Genomic DNA, 17429 nt, shown 5'->3' on the forward strand with positions numbered 1-17429 from the left:
TGAACACAACCTTCTTAGCTTGGAAAATTTTTATTGATTTGAACATCAAAATGTTTTGCACAAGAGGAAAAGTCATTATTTTACACTAAAAAAAATGCAATATTTTTCATATAAATAACTGTTCAAGGGTGATTCTGTGCTCTGGAGCCCCACAAGCTGTTTAAAATAGCTTAACAACTGTTTTCTGCATAGAAAATTTATTAATGGTTAAATTATACCATGGAAAAAACACCTTGTCAAACAAGAATTCCATGTTTACCTGCAAAAACCACTATCCTTGCATGCAGCAGTTGTATCTTATTTTCCTTGTGTTTATGTTCTTGCAGTGCTTTCATCACCCTTGTGGTTCCATGTATCCTCCAGCACTATATTAAGCAATGCGACTGATACCTGTCATGTGTAGTTTAATTCTTTCTTAATTAGCCTAACACTTCTATCAGACTAAAATCAGTCATACAGCATTATCATCTATGGCATGTTTTACTTTGCATCATGTTTCTCTTTGTAAGGTGGTTTGTAAAGTGCTTTCCTTTGGCAACTCAGTAAGTCTACCGTTACTGAAAGGATAATGACAAAGCTATCTACCACTTTGGCAAATACTTTATTTAGCTAACTTCAACCAGCAAAAAGAAAGTGAATTAGGGGAAAAGGTGGCTTTCACATTAATCTTGTCAAGCCAGAATGATCATTTGGTTACACCTTGCTGAAAACATCTGGTGTCTGAACTTGTCTGAAATATTTCTTAAAAATCATGAGTCAGAGGTCAAATATAGTGATCTCTTCTAACAGAAATATCACCTCTTTTATTTCTGAAGCTACTAGCTTCATATGCTAAGATTATAAACATCATAGATCTTGGGATTTACAGAATCAGTGTCTTCCAAACTCACCTTAACGAAATGAAAAATAAGACTTCTTCCTCCCTTGATGAAAGTTATTATGTTAACACTGAAAAATGTCCACAGCTTACCTGCTTCATATACCAGCCATTAGTCCACAGCTACCAGCTCCACAGGAGTTCTCTAAAAAGAACATAACACATTAAAACATTACTAGAAACATACAAAAAATTTAATATGTTCACTCAACCACTTCAACATCAAAGAAGGTATTACGCAGCAACAGTCAAGGAGGGCACATTAAGGAGGGCACCTTTTAATAACTTAATAAAATAATCCTGCATAAATGCAAATTCTCATCCCAATAAGTAGATTCTCATCAATGTTAAAACTGACTCTACGTCTCAGCAATTCATTCCTTTCTGAATATATTTTCTCTTCCTAGATCTCTTTGAAAAGAAAAAGAAACGAAAAAAAAAAATGACATATTTTTAAAAGATTTATCTTTCTCCCTCCAAAAAATCCCTCAATAGCCTACTTCGTCTTCCTAATAAATAGAGAAGCTCTTCCTAGAAAGCATGACAATGCACAGCTCTTCTACTCTCTTCAATTTTACAACTGCAAGTATTTAAAATTTCGGGCTTCCATGACAAAATAAGAAAATTTAAATCCTTTTTCTAAGGATTCAAAGTTTCCAAATTCCCAGATACTGGAACTAATAGTCAAAAATCATTATGATGTTTACAAAAATCTCAATGTTTTTTAAAAGCTAATAGGTATAGATACTTTGTTCCAAATGTGTGACCTTTAGGATGGAGCCTTTACAACCAGACAGCATTGAAAAGCATTTTACTGGGAACAACTCTAAAAGCATTCAGGCAAATAAGCAAATATTAATTTATTTGAGACAGTCATATGAGGAACACATTTCAGTGGTACCCAAAACCACTTCTAGGAAATGACCTGTGAGTAATACTGTCTCTACATACCTGTCTGCCACAGAAACTACCAGAGAAGTATTTTGCTTTAGATGCCACTACTGTTTTCTTTTAGTTGTCTACCACTATTATGGTAGCAGCAAGCTGTGTGTTAAGATTTAGTTCCACATCAGAAAAGACGTTCAGCCGTCTGGGTAGTGAATGCAATCCCAAAGGCTTTTCCCCAGCTTCTCTGAGGAGGTGTTTGGTTGCAAAACCCCATATTCCTTTCATTTCACATTGAGAGACTCTGTAAGTGAGTTTGGGTTCTCCTGCTCTAGTATGTCTGAGAGTTTTTTCTTCAAGCCAAATAAAATACAATATTCAAACATCTCTGAGTGCATAAGATAAGCAAGCAAACAACAGCAACAGAACCACCACATTCCTAAGGTACTTTCTGCATTTAAATCATTACGCTCTCTCAAAACATATTTCCAAAAATTTCCTATTCTTTAAACATTCCCAGTGCTTTCAGTGTGATATTTCCCTTTGTCTCGCAATGATATTCTTTTATATTTTTCTATTGTGTTTGGCATCAGCTTATCCAAAACATGTATTACCTTTGGAAGAAGTACATTGAGAATACACACAGTTAAACTATCTTGGAAACATGTAATGTTGGCAAGAGAAAGATTAATAAAAAGACCACTATAAACTAGAAGCATATCAGTTGCAAGCAACATAGAAGATGATAGATCTAGATATGCGTGTTAGGTGACTGGGTAGTTATTAAGTTGTCACTGGGATACAACAGTGAGAAAATAAATGTAATGAAAGGATGGGCCACAATATTTCTTGCAGAGAAAGGTGAAACAGCTGTGCTTTAGTTTAAGGCACCTGAGGGATCTCAAATAGTTTTTTTTTCATCATGATCATGAAAGATGAAATAGGTAAAGAGCTGCAGTAATTACTAGGGAGAGAAAGGCTGCACAATTTTACTTGTTTAATCTAGCAGAAACAAAAGCTGATACAGGAAATAATTATCCTCTAAAAAGCATAATAGACTGGTAAACAGCAGGCAAAGAACTATTTATTTACTCTACTGGACAATGTTGGCACAGGAACAAGTGGGTGTAATTTGTCCACAAATAAATGTAGGCTGGAAAATGGAAGGTTTCTGACTATAAAAGTGATGAGATTCTAGAGTAGATTTTTAATAGATGTAGTGGGGTGGGAAAAAATAAAACACAACAAAAAAAATCAATCTTTAGGCTATTTAATGATGAGGATCGCTAAGATCATGGAAAATTCTGGAGGCATATTTCTCATGTGGGTAAGAATTTTGATCATCCAGGAGATAGCTTCCAGCATAACTGTTGCCTGTTTTCTGAAATTGGACTATATACATATACACACATAACTATACAGAAATTAAACCATATTTATATTCAATCATATTTATGTATTAGAAATATTGCTTAAGCAAATGCCATCCATGTGTAGATGGTGTCTGTAATTACATTTCTGCTTCACAAAAAGAAAACAGTTTAACTTCATAAAAAGGTATCGCATTATATTCCAGTGTCTGGAAGCTGACTTTTCTAAATGGAAAGGCACAATCTGTCACATGCTAATTTTCTTTCTTTTCTGTTTTCTTTTTTATGCTTTACCTTCACGTTCTCAGCAAATCCAAGGAGCAGAAGGAAAAATTAAATATTGCAAGGGTAAAATCATAGAATAAAGATATTCCTCTACCAGTGCCAAAATATAAGCAAGTGATAGAATCCCACCGAAAACAGGGAAATGATAGCATACGTATATTTGAAAGTCATGTCAAGTGTATGTATAGTCATGAGTATATAATTATACACATATTTTCATCATAAACATTATCATTTACATTATTTCTTTAAGGCCACTTTAAAAAGGTTTACTGTGGAGGAAAATACATTATGAACTGGAGTATGCATAAGCTATTAGCTTATAGTTTATAACTTCTGTATAGGAAATTGATAATCACAGCCTGAACCCCTGATTAACCAGCTGAGGTGAGTGTCAGGTCAGCTGTGGGAGCACAGGTGAAGGTAATTCAGCTGTGCTCCCGGAACGGGTGGAGCCTGACTCCACCTCTCCTAGACTTCATTTAAGGGCTGACCACCATGACAGCAGATTCTTTTTTTTGGAGATTGCTCCTTTGTGGAGTTCAGGTGACCAGCCTCATCATTTTTCATCTATATTGAAGGCATCAGAATTGGTGAGTTTTTCCTATAGATAACCTTTGGCTATATATTACCCCACCATTCTTGTATTTTTTCCTACTCTACAACTTCCCAACAAATATTACAAAGCCACATCAAAACATTATATAATAATATATGAAAGTCACACTAGTTAATGTACTTGAAATTGGAGTACCACAGCTGTAATGCATAGAGGGCACAGAGAAACTCCCCACTTTGCTATTAGAGAAGCAGCACAATTATATAGGCTGGAAATAAGAGGCTACACTCCACCTGCTGAAAAAAAAAAAAATAAAAAAAAATCTAACAGCCCTAATGATGACAGGATTAAATTTGAGAAATCTAGATAAATAAGAAAAAAGCATGTCTATGTGGTGCATATGCAGTGTTAAACAAACAAACAAAAAAAGGCAAATTAATTCAATTATTGAAATGATTTTGATTAAAGTGACACAAGATTTTGATTGAAATTTTCCTATGCTGATCTATTTTTACATGATATTATTGAAATGTACTGTTTCTTTTCTGAAGATCTGAATGCCTGCCTTTTTTCCTCCAATAAAGGGCAGAAGTATGTATCTGGAAACAAATAGGCTTATAGATAGTTACAGATTTAAGGATAAACTGTCTGAAACAAAGCAAAAATGTACATTTTCATGCTTCTCCAGTTTTGTTGCTGACTGAAATCAAGTAGAACAAAGACATAGTAAAAATAATACGAAGTAATTAAAAACATGGAACTTAAATTTTGATTCACTTTAATTTGATGTTCTGCAGACGTCCATGAATGTCAGTTGTTGAAGTTTTTTCCACATGAAAAGGTGCCAATGAATTCCTTCTTCATGCATGCTTCAATGTCAGACTGCCACTCTACTGCCCTCTGTCACATGGCAACAAAATGTAGCAGCATATTGGCAGGTAGATTCAACCTCTACTGCCATACACCAGTTTTCACCTCTGGTGTCATAGAACAACATAATAGGAGGCATTACTTTTGGAAAGCCCTCATAGAACATTCAGGAAACTGGCAGATGGAAGTCATGCAAATCAAATTATGTTCTGTGACACATACATGTACAATGTTAGGACAGTGATTGGTTACTTCTTTATTATTATTATTAAAACATTTATTTTTTCTAGCACCTAATCAGAGCCTGAAACCACAGCTCATAGATTTGATTGTGTTTTCTCTCTTTTAAGTGCAATCATCAATCCAACGCTACATTTGCATTTTTGAAATAAAATAGGTAAAAGAATTGCAGTGAGGTTCTTCAAGGAAAGGCAGTCACATGTAAAATGTGAATCTTTCAGATTTTAGTTTGTAGCTTTATTCTGGCTGTTTTCTAAAAGTAATCTCAAAGTGGCATGTTGCTTCCTCGCATGGTGACTGTTCATCAGCCAGGTGAGAATCAACTCCCAAGAATAACTCTCTTGTTTTCCCTTCTTATGTTGCTTTGCATAATTGTACTGATGTTTTTTTATAAGAAGTGTGTTTAACATATAATAATGTAATTTTTTATTCTGGACTATTGTTATGAATGCACAGAAATTGTAGAAGTTGAACTATTAATCTACCAAGAACTTAATCATTGCAGAGGTGTGTACCTGCCAAGAGTCCTCAGGCCACTGCTATAGTGGAAAATGGAAGGACCTCACCAAATCCGAGAAGGTTGGGAATTTTTCTATATCAAATTATGTCAGTGTTTTAACACTTTATAGATAAACTAGACTGACTACTATGGTTTGGTACTCAGCCTTTTATTTTTCACTCCTGGTGCCCCCAGAGGACCACTCAAAACTCACTGAAGTAGTCAACTTTGTAACTTCTGTGTATGAGTGATACAGTCACCAAATTTTAAGTGTATATACACATAAATATGTATGTGTATATTTATTCCCAAGTACAGAGTGAGCTTATTCTTATTGCTCTTAAGGACAAGAAATTCATAGTAAAGTCATTATTTTCCTAGTAACGTGGAGGTATGCACAAATATGTATGTGGCATAGACACACAAAGAGTATGCAGGTAACACTTTTGTTAAAGCTTCTCAGTGTTTCTCACCATGATGTTGTTCTGTGCTGCCTACAATACTACCAGGCTTGACCATCCAAAGACTTGGAATGCAGTGGTAGTGATGCAAAGCTGCTGGTAAGGGTCTGGAGAAGCCCAGTGGATATGGCTTGAGTGAGCAGAGGGATTGTGACAAGAAGGTTGGTATGCAGAAAGAGGAAAATGTTGAGATTCAGAACTGTTAACAGTATGTGGCACCAGATTTCCTCTGTGCTGAAGACAAACCCACTACTGAGCAAGAATTCAGCCTTTTTTCCTCATTTCCAGGAGAGCCTGCTCATGGTTTTGCACATGTAGCGCTGATGATGGGAATACAAACTTCCTATGGGATTTTCCTCTGATACTCCTCACAGTTCCTATCTTTCTTCCATCATTTATCATTTTCTTAGCCCAGATCATGGACTTTCTTTAATTTCTTTAACTTCCTTGTCCAGCTCATGGAGTCAGTGCAATGAACTGCACATAACTTCTGGCAGACTCCAGATCAGGAGTGTCATTCTATTGGGGTTGACTACTAACAACACAGGAGAAGGCTGTTGCTGGATTAAATGCCTATCAATCATGCATCACTTGGAGACAAGCATCCTTTTGCATGCTTTCTGTCAAATGATTTACAGTGGGGTCTCAGTATTCACTGGATCTCCCTTTTCCAAGTGATCCAAGTCTCCAGTCCAATAAGAAGCCTGTTAATGATGGGGGTTCTGCTGGATCACTGATAGTTATGAAAAAACTCCAGGACCCTACTATCCCTGTGCCTCACCTTCTGATAACAAGACTTGATCTCTGCCACTCAGTGATACCTTCCATTCATATTCCATCTTGGTTTCTGTCTCAGCTAACTTGTATTTCTCCTGGATTTTTGACATCTTGGCTTCTGCATACAGCACCATTCAGGTAAACATGTGCAGGGCCTATCCACATTGGCCATCATCAGTCTTCTGTGCTTTGATCAAAGACCTCATCATTCCCTCCTCATTCTCGGTAAAATATCTCCTGACTCATTTCTAACTCCTTAATTATGCATAGAGCTCCTGAACCAAGCCACTGCTTATCAGCTATTTGACCAGATTCAAAAATCCTGGTTTGCTCCCTGAAACTAAGTCGAGATCTATCTCTCTTGTTCCTTTTCTTCTAATTTAGACTGAAGATTTTTTTCCAGATCTAGTGTGCCACACAAGGCTGTGTGCAGACACTCACTGGTCTTATGTTCTATGTGTAATTGATCCTGCAACATTTTCAACAAGTCCTGTAGGGACCTATTTATTTCCCCTTCTGCTTGTCTATTGAAATACTTATCCTTTTGAGGTGCCATCAGAACCACTCTTAAGACAGCACACACTGTGGCTTCTTCTTTTCCCAACCTTTTTCTGCTCCTTAGAAAGGGCTGCAATTCTTTCTGCTACAGCACTAGGATCATGGTAATTGTTCTGAACCCAAGTAATTTCCACTAGGGAGGACATACATTACACTTTTCCAACTTCTCAGTAACAGGGGAGCAGTCAAGCACTGGCTTTTCCTGGGGCAGCCATGTCTTGCCACTGCTTTTACCTCTTGAGAGTATAGGCTTCCTGGTGTATAGCCAAGAGGTTGCTTCCTGATTCTCCCTGCCTGCATTTATCAGGTGGAACATCAGCACCCCTCATACCTCTCCCAGTTTATAGCCTTCCTGGTGTGTAGCTGAAAGGTGGCCTCCAGATTTTCCAAGAAGATTCTGCCAACTTTGGCAAATTAAAATATCAGATCCCGTCCAAGAAGAGAGGGAAGGGTGACCCTTCATAAATCATCTTCATAAAATAAAGATTCACAAATCCACCTGGTTAGATTAAGGTAAAATGATACTCAAGGTCCAAACACAATCATCAGTTTTAATGAGAATCTCTGTACTACAATTATCTTAGAGGTACTGGCACTCTTACAATTATATCTATCTAAGCTGTGCAGCTAAACTATGTGACTTTATAAGAAATCAACATAAGCCTTGCATTACTTAACAACTTTATGAGGGAAAAAGAAAGAAGAGAGAGAGATGTAGGGTGTTGTGGGAAGACAGAAAGGTGGAAGGTAAAAGGAATCGCCAGTCCGTGTTCCAGCATTTGTCAAGCCAATAGGGGTTTCCTCAGTCTGAGAGCATTTGTCCAGAAGTTCCAAAGTACTGAAGTTTCAGCTCCCCCCCACGACCTTCTCCTAGGCATCCTTTTATGCTATGCCTGCTAAATTTATGTATTTTGTCATCAACAAGATGACCACAAACAAGTTTGCAGTCAAAACTTTTACAGTGAACACTGGAGATTTGGACAGAACTAGTTGACCACTTCTCCAACTACCTCTTCAGCCTTTTGGCATGGCTATCGTCTCATTAGGTGTCTGAGACAATTCCAGGCATACCACAGAGAATGTGTTTTTCGTTGGTCTGCTACAGTTCTGAGAACTCAGCACTTCAGCAAGTCAGACTCAATTGTCAAGCATTTGGGAGATGAAGTGCAGCTCATAAAAAGGTCTGTTTTAAGTTGTTGCCTAGAACCGAGGTCTGTGACAGAGAAGAAACTTTAACTCCTAAATATATTAAAACAGACACTGAATGAATGTCAATAAAGTTGAAACTGTATGCAATTCATAAGCAGCTCAGGCCAGTTAGTTTGCAAAACTGTCCCTAAGGAACAGGTAGGTGATAAGTTTGATACAGAAAAGGGTAGAAGAAAATTATTCCATTTTAGAACGAGAACCACAATAATCCATGCTGACTCTGTGCATAATACTAGGTATCATACAACACTTAGAGGAAAGGCAAAAATAGTATTTTTGCTTGCCCTTGTAAATGAAACACAGTTGCTTAGGATAATATGTGATGTATAGTCTACTTATAGGTATTACTGTGCCAGGGCATAGTTAGTTATATTGCTGTGCATGAATGTACATGTCAACAAACAATACATTGGGTCACAGGAACTGTATTCCCATCTCAGAATTGACTGATAAGTCCTTTATAATGAACTTTTTTCCTGTTTTTTGCTTTTTGTTGTTTTGTTTGTTTGGTTGGTTTTTGTTTTAGTGTTTAAATCAGAAGAATCATGGAATTGCTCAGGTGAGAAAAGACCTTAAAGATCATTGAGTCCAAATACAACCTGACCATACTACCCTAACTCTAACAACCCTCCGCTAAATTTTTGAGCACCACATCCAAATGGTTTTTAAACACATCCAGGGATGGTGACTCTACCACCTCCCTGGGGAGCCCATCCCAGTGCTTAACAGCCTTTTCTGTAGAGAAGTTTGTTCTGATATCCAGCCGAAACTTAACCTGGTGCAACTTGAGGCCATTTCCTCTCATCCTGTCACCAGTGAGAAGAAACCTACCCCGCTCTCACTGTAAGCACATTTCAGATATTGAAAGAGAGCAATAAGGTCTCCCCTCCCATCCCTTCAGAAGTGTGCAGTAGACAGGTTATCTCCCATCCTCCAAGACCTTCAGCATGCCTCCTTCTCCCCTAGACAATCAACCAGACAGTTCCCACTTTTGGCAATTACATCCATTCCCCAGGCTACATAAAGTTTCACAACACCTTTCACTACCTGCAGATCAGAGGAATGACTCGCTGCTACATCACTGCAGACACATTTTGAGGGAACGCTGGTGGCAGAAGGAATAGAAATGAATGAATATGAGAAAAGCCTTTCCAATTGAATGTTTCACTGAGTGTAACTGCATGTAATTCAACACTACATACAATACCACACAATTTCTGTAAAATATTTAGTATAAATGAATAGTACAGTGGCAGTCCTACAGGCAAATAAAATCAAATTTGGAGTTGGGGAGGTTGGGGTTGGTTGTTGTTCCATTTTTATTGTTTATTATTTTTGCTTGTTTGATTTTAATAACTGCATTTCCCAATTTAGTATTTTCCACTGGTACTAATTTATAGTATGGGTTCTGACTATCCATGTCTACCTGCAGATGTGGTATACAGTCGCAAATAGGCTTCTGCATGCAATTTGTTGGGTAACATTCAAGACAACACGTGTGACAGAAATAGAGTTAAAAATACTTAAGGAAAAAAAAAGTCAAGTTTTCAGGCACTCATAGGTCCATATTTTGAACTCTAATTTAAATTTTCTGTTCATTATGAAAAATTCTAACATAATAAGGAGTTTGACTTGATTTGAGCACACAATAAGCTCTGATGGTATGAGAACAGGGGAAAACCATTACCTTCACTGCAATTCTCATTTTGGAATCTATTTTGCACGTTTTCTCAGTCATAAATCATTCAATTTTCAGAACTTTTGATAACTTTGCAGAAGTGTAGATAAAAGCACAGAGCAGGTATACATTTATAGCTCATGAAGTGAACAGATGCTGTGAGAAGTGATGCAACTATTTTAAAGTCAAGGTTTATATATATATATACATATATGTTACCTATAATATAAATTTAACTAGCAATACTGTTTACATCTATTACATCCAGTAGCTATTGTATGGCAGTAAAAAGTTGGTAAACTGTCTAGGTATTTCAGATATATTTATGAACTCATTTGGATTTTTTTTCTGTTTAAAGCTGAGCTTTCTGCATTGATTTTGATGTTTTGGAAGTGCTGTTGTTATTCTTTTAAGTTACTTCAGTCTTACTGTACTCCTAAGATTTCTGTCTGGGAATAATGGTGTGAATTTCATAGCAGACAGAGTGCACAGGAATCTGGAGAAGCTTTGTGCATAGCTATCAATAATGCATCTCTCTGTATTCTCAGGGGATCATATTTCCATAGGCAGCTACAATTAATTCAAAGAAGCCGTAAGATGGAAAACAAACAAAACATGGTGGGCTCTCCAACTCTCAGGGCTTTCGTCCAAGCAGATGCAATCATTATAGATCAGAACTTACATGTTTTAAAGTAGCTAATAAGAATGCAGAATTGTTGACCAAGTGAGCACAAATATTATCAACAAAACTACAGTCAAGAAGGACCCTCCCATTTGTGAATAAACCTATCCTGTGTTGCTGGTTCAAGTATCCTAGTGAACAGAAAACATCCTTGGTTCAGCATTTTGTCGGATATACTGGACTGGACTCTTGTAGTTAAACAAGAAGAAAACAACACTTCTTTTCTTTTTTTTTTGTCACTGGCACATGGAGTCTTGCCAAGAACTTACTGGTAGAAGAATGGGCTCCAAGAGATTTTTCATGTGTGTGTCTGAACAATGATCAGTGTCTAGAGGTAGGTGAGGGTGTGGGTCCAGCAGAACACAATGAAGGAATTTTACTCAAGTGAATAATTCTGTATAATTGGAAACTCATGTGAAGAACTGGTACGGCCCTAATTTTGCATGATATGGTATAGACATGTAAAACACAATGAAAACGTAAGCACAAAATCAGACTAATACATCTTGCAATGTAATGTAGATTAACCGTTGAATACAGTTGTTAAAATTAGTGACTTTGTATTAGAAGTTTAATACTCTGCCATGTATTTCACCACAGACAATGAATGCTATAGCTTAAGCCCTTCATCTGTAGCTGCACTCAATTAGCTATAGACATATCAGGAAATACATTCATGATGCATTTTGCTATATTATATGGCTTTTATGCTTTTTATGGGTTTATATCACAAATATTCACTTTGTGATTCCCATGGTTGAAAACTTTTTAATGTTTTTATCCTCATTAGGTTGTGCAGTCTATCCTATAGGCAGACTGGCTTCTTTGAAACATCTACCAGCCCAAAATGCAGGGCTTACTTGCTGAGGTTCTCCACCTTTTCAGAGTACTTTGAGACAGTGTGACCTCACAGCTGACCTCACCTCTGAGGGCACTCTCTTACATCCTCTGGTCACTTATATTGACAGACAGCAACAGACTTGGCCAGCGCTGCATGTTTTGAAAGATGAGGACAGTGTGGAGCATTGGGAGAAAGCCAATGGCTTTTCAGTAATACAGAATGAGTTAGGAGACTCCAAAGTGAATCAGAGTACAACTGGTATCAGGCCCTGAGATGAAGGCTTCAAGAGTATTTAAACTCTGTGTTAGACCTGCTATGCATCTGCTAATGAGGACATCCAGCATCCCATGACAAGCCACTGTTTGCTGACTGTCACAGCAGATAAGTCTGGTAAAAAAAATCTGATTTTAAGGACTCTCTAGATCCAAAATGATTAACAGACCCTAATGTCAAAGCAGTATACGAGGCTACGTGAATATGGTAATAATTATAATCACATAAATAACAACAGAACTTTGCACTCAAAGTCTTGTTTGCGTGATCCTATAGCTGTTATCCCAGTGGATGTTATATTTGTGTACACAAAACCATAAAATACTCATGAAACAACTAAACCAAAACATCTAGTTGCATTCTGAAAAATTTGGTCTGAATCTTTTGGGTTTTTTTCCACAGCAACATAACATTGGTTTTACACTTTCACCAGAGTTTCAGTCTTTGCTCTGTGCAAGGATTTTTCTTTGTTAAACTGTGGATGCCGTGGGAATATGAAGAACTTAAATATCGCACTGAATGGACTACTTAATTCCAGACAGAGTAGTAACTTCAAAGTATGCTGTCTGAGAAAAACTGTCTGCTAAATCACCTTAATTAATAATCTAAAATTCAGGATTTTTTTCTGTAATCAAATTCTGTGCTCGTCTAGATTCCTTTGTTATCACAGCTCAAGCTATAGAAAAACCCTCTGCCTTTTATACCTCTGGAGAACAGTATTCACTCATGTACAAGAAATTTAGAAATGCAATAAACAGTGCTGTAAAAGACAATATCTGCAATCCAAAGGCTTAAATAACATTATTATTTGTATATAATAGGATCTTATTTAATAATGTTACAGTCAAAGCTGAGTAAGAAACAAATTATTTTTGTTTAGCAATTCTATGTTTTTTGAACTAAAAAAATAACAAATTTTATATAGGCTTTCTTGTTCAGATCTAATGTGAACAGATACTGAAATACCTAATTAGATGTCATGAAATCACTCTGTGTCATATAATTATGTGCTATGAACATGCATTTTCCCCAAAGAAATACAACACAGTCGTACAAGTAAGAAGAAATATTGCTTACCTTCCTTAGCAAATACTCCATGGAGGCAGAGTAAATCTGGTCATAAAAGGAAAAACAAGATTGATGTGTATAACTCACACACATACAGACAACAGACACAGTCTTCTCCAGGAGGAATGCCTGTTGTAGCCTTCAGTGCATGTTTCTTACTTATCCACACTGTAGTCAAACTATGCTTAAAATACCATTCCATGGCATTGCTATAGGCACCAACGTGCTGCATTAATGGTACTTACTGTTCCAGAAGTCACGCATTGTCCTATAGAAAATATACACTCCAAAACCAGGATTTGAGCAGACTGTGGCAAAACACTGTGCCTGGCTTGTCAGAGAAATGTTGCTTTCAGTGATCAGCACATACTCACAATGCATCCTATCCTTACCTCCTATGTACGTGCATGCGTATGTACACACACTCATTTAAAGAAAGAGTCGCAGCCTATCTCTCACAGCCTCATACTGATTGCTGGATAAGGGAAAAATCTTGTTAGAATTACACATAGCCATCTCCCTTGACCATGACTTTTGCACATATTTCTCATGTCGTGCAACCAAGATGAGTGACGCTTGCAATCATTTATAACACGGACACAAGTGATTATTCACATAAGGCACTGAACTCATTTTGGCTTCCCCTGTGAGAGAGTGCAGTGCTACTGCTGCAGCAGCAGTCGCTGTGCTGTTACTCATTTGCTGCAGTCTTTGTGCAGTAGTACACGTTATAAACAAATTAGTAACACAATAACATCCAATACTCAGCAACCAAAGAAAATGATGGAGAATCAATCAGATCCTGTGGCAGGCATGCAGATGGGCTGTAAAAACATTTAACAGGAGATAGATTTTCCTGTGCTGTCAAAGTTAAAGGCACCAAAAGGAAGCATATACTGAGGCATTTTTCTTCCTCTGTGATATTGATCCAATGCCAGACGTACTGAAGCACAATGGGCATACAGTCAACCTTGGTAAATTAGGTAAATTGGAGATCATTTGACGGTATTCTATTGTTGCTATTGTAATCACCGTAATTTTCACTGGTAATGGTGCTTCATGATGAAGTGCGGCTCTCACAGGATAATTGTGAAAGGTATCGAAAGACTCGGGGTGCAGCATCTGGTTTTAAAAGCTCTTCAGATTCAAATTGGCATTTTACTTTATCTTGAAAATTTATTAGAGATTCAGATCATGCCAGTTTAAATGGAAAGGTGAAAGCAGGGTAATTTCAATCTATGAATTATTCAGATTCAGACTGGTGAAATTGCCATCCATGAACTGATTCCCTGACAGTTTCTTGCAGAGCCTCCATTATGCTTGTCATTTTTATTTCTTTATCTACGATCTCTCTCTCAGTTACTGCGCTTGTCCCTTAGGGCTGTGCTTCACAAACCAAGTATTTCAAATTGGCAATAACCTAAGCGTGTTGCAGTCTCCAGTCGCAGTCTCCACAGGCTGTCTTTTCCAAATCATTAAAACCCACATCCACAATGGTGTCTGATAGGCTCTTCAATTAGATGAATTACATAAAAAATAAAATATAAAAAATAAATGGGAAGGGAAAAGGGCTTCGTAGCGAAGAAGAGTCAGGTTCCTGTAGCAGTCCAGCAAATAAAGTGATGCTTTGTGCTGGCTCCTTTGTTGTCAGCGTAACCCGTTCTAGCTGCATAGCATCACGCAGAAAGAAACAACTGTTAAGGCAGGCTGACTTCGTGCCCTGGTTTCCAGCAGAAGCAGATAAGGGCTGCGTTACCAACAGACTTATCTACGCAAATACCCACGCTGAGAGAGCGCGAGAAGTAGCTTCTTTCAGGCAAGGAGAAGCAGACGCAGTAGTAGTAGCAGTTGTAGCAACTGTATTATTAGAAGGAGAAGCAACCAGATAACGGGAACTGTTTCATTCTCACAGACTTCAACCCATGCAGATTGCAGTCCCAGAGCCTCTCCACTTGATGGCTGATTGTATCGCTGCCAGTTGCCTGCTGCCCTGTATCCCGAAGAACTGGGACTGATTTAGGTCAGAGTCTGGTTGCTTGCTTGAGGTTTGCTACACTGATGTAAGAAATTGCAGTAAATTGTATTACCCATATGCATGGCCCTGGAACACCAGCACAGCTTCGGAAGAGGAGCACATGCAAAGGCCTCAGTCAGGCAAACAGAGACCAGTGCCACCATCTCCATGGTCCTGTGGCTGCAGGTGTATCGTCACGGCACGAAGTAGGAGAGCAGCTTTCTTCCTCAGCGGCAGCGTGGGCACCAAGCTCTGCACAGTCTCTGCTCAGCCGAAAGCACTGCCAGGCTGGAGCCAGCATATCCAGGCTGCGTGTCTGCTCCTGCGCTAACACCGGGAAAATGTCTCTTGGACAGAAAAAAAAAAAGACGAGAATAAAAAATCTATGCTGCTTTGTTACTGGGTCTATGCGTCTGCTTTGCCGCACTGCGACTAGAAAACTGCAGCACTAAGAGCTCTGGCAGTTGCGATAATGTAGAAAGCAGCAGCTCTGTGACACAGCAGTCAGCTGACTTGCAGTGTTATCATTCAATGTCCTCTATAGAATAAGGCCAGTTTCTAAGGTAGAGCCAGAAGGATGACCTTGAATACAAAAATTGGGCTAGACAAAGCGTCTGATGTCTCATACACCTGCACATTATTTTGGGGTGATATGCACCATTTGCGTCAGGAGCTGCAGGTCTTTAGTGGTCTCTTCTCCCTTCCTCCCTTCCTTCTCCATTTTCAAAACAGAAGCAATTTTCTTCCTACCACAAAACAGTCAATATAATAACATTTAGTTGATGAAAACACCATTAATAAGAGTTAAGTAAATTCTTTCTAAAATATTGCTTGCAAAGGAGATTTCTACAAGAGGAGTTGATGGGTTTGGGGTAGAGAAAAAGAAACTACACTCCTGGAGAGGGAAAGCAATTGAGTGAACACCTCTGAGCTGCAAAGGTTAATTAGCAAGAACTAGTTTCTGCAGTGTCATCCAGACATTTCACTGCCTAGGCTGATTTTCATGGTTCTGTGTAGATCCCAATTAAGTTCACTGGGAACATTTGCCTACTAATTCCTCTGGGAAGTTGGAGGGCAGAGATGTGAAGTGGGCAGATATGGGAAATGATCAGAATTTTGAATCAGCACCTCACCTCCACTTTGAGAACTGAGGATGTTGTGTATGCTCTTGAGTAACCACCATGTGTCTGCCTATCTAAGGGATACATAAAGGCTACATAAACTATCCATGTCCTAGATTGTTATAAATCAACTACCCAATAGTCACAGAAAGAATTTTAGGACAGCACAGCTTTCACTGATCTCAATGGACAAGCCATATTTACACAGGTCAGAACTTAATTGGTTCTCACTGTTATGTTACTATTACAGACTGTGCATTTCAGTGAGATGCTTTATAAATTCATTATAAGGTACTTGTAAAATCAAGTAAGCAAGCAAGCATTATACACCAACCTGGTATTCCTTGTTATAACTCTTCTTGTGCGAAATTACATCAGCATTATAGTGAACGAAAAACACAACTGTGCTGTAAGAAAGCGATTTGTACCAAATTTGTACCAAAAAAACAAACAAACAAAACCAACAGAACTTAATAAAACCATAAAGATGGCAAAAGCTGTGTTGCATCTTTAAGGAGCAGTTCTCTTAGACAACAGAGAACAGAGCATCTATGCAAAGACTGCACGTCCATTGCTATATTGCTTTAGGGAGTGAAATGTCTGTTCTCATACATCTCCAGTTAATGGATGACTAATACAGTCACAGCCCTGGCTCTTCTTTAACAATATTTTTTATTAAATGTCCCTAAGGCCACTATTCCTGCAGTCAGCAAAATCAGCACAGATGTCTGGTACAGAGATTCCGGCCTTCTTTCCTCTCCCTTGCATATTAGCAACTGCCCTCCTCAGCTGCTGGCTGTGTTTCCACTGCACCACACACTTTATGCTCAAGAACATGTTTTCATATTGCCATGATATGATAGAAGCTGGGAAGAAGCATGATATCTAGGCAAACTCTAAAAAGCCAATGATGCCAGTTTTCCTGCCTTTATGGACTTGCTGGATCATTGGTGCTGTCTTAAGGGGGACTAATAAACCTCATGCAGTGTCTATTGATTCTTCTCAGAGCCAGCATCAGAGAACTCTGATGCTTAGAGGCCCCCCAGACAAAAGATGGGGAGGGAGGGGGAAACTCTGTAACTGGTCATGGTTCTCCTTATGCTGAGCTCATTTACATTGTCTCTCTTTGTCCGTGTGATAAGCTGGGAGGATGTTCCTCCAA

At 38.2% G+C, this 17429-nt stretch overlaps 1 long non-coding RNA gene across 4 annotated transcripts in view; it reads right to left on the reverse strand.

The window, feature by feature from the left end:
- The window catches only part of LOC107309728, a 48459-nt gene extending 32800 nt beyond the window's left edge, over positions 1–15659 (reverse strand). For 3 of the 4 annotated variants that reach the window (XR_004306130.1, XR_004306131.1, XR_004306129.1), the window contains exons 1-2: positions 13142–15659; positions 971–1022 (exon numbers count right to left, since the gene is read on the reverse strand). This is a non-coding gene — a long non-coding RNA (uncharacterized LOC107309728). The remainder of the gene's footprint in view (positions 1–970; positions 1023–13141) is intronic. The other variant, XR_004306128.1, reaches the window with a different exon arrangement.
- Between the last annotated feature and the right edge of the window lie 1770 nt (positions 15660–17429).

Source organism: Coturnix japonica, chromosome 2 (genome assembly GCF_001577835.2).
Source record: "Coturnix japonica isolate 7356 chromosome 2, Coturnix japonica 2.1, whole genome shotgun sequence".
NCBI lineage: Eukaryota > Metazoa > Chordata > Aves > Galliformes > Phasianidae > Coturnix > Coturnix japonica.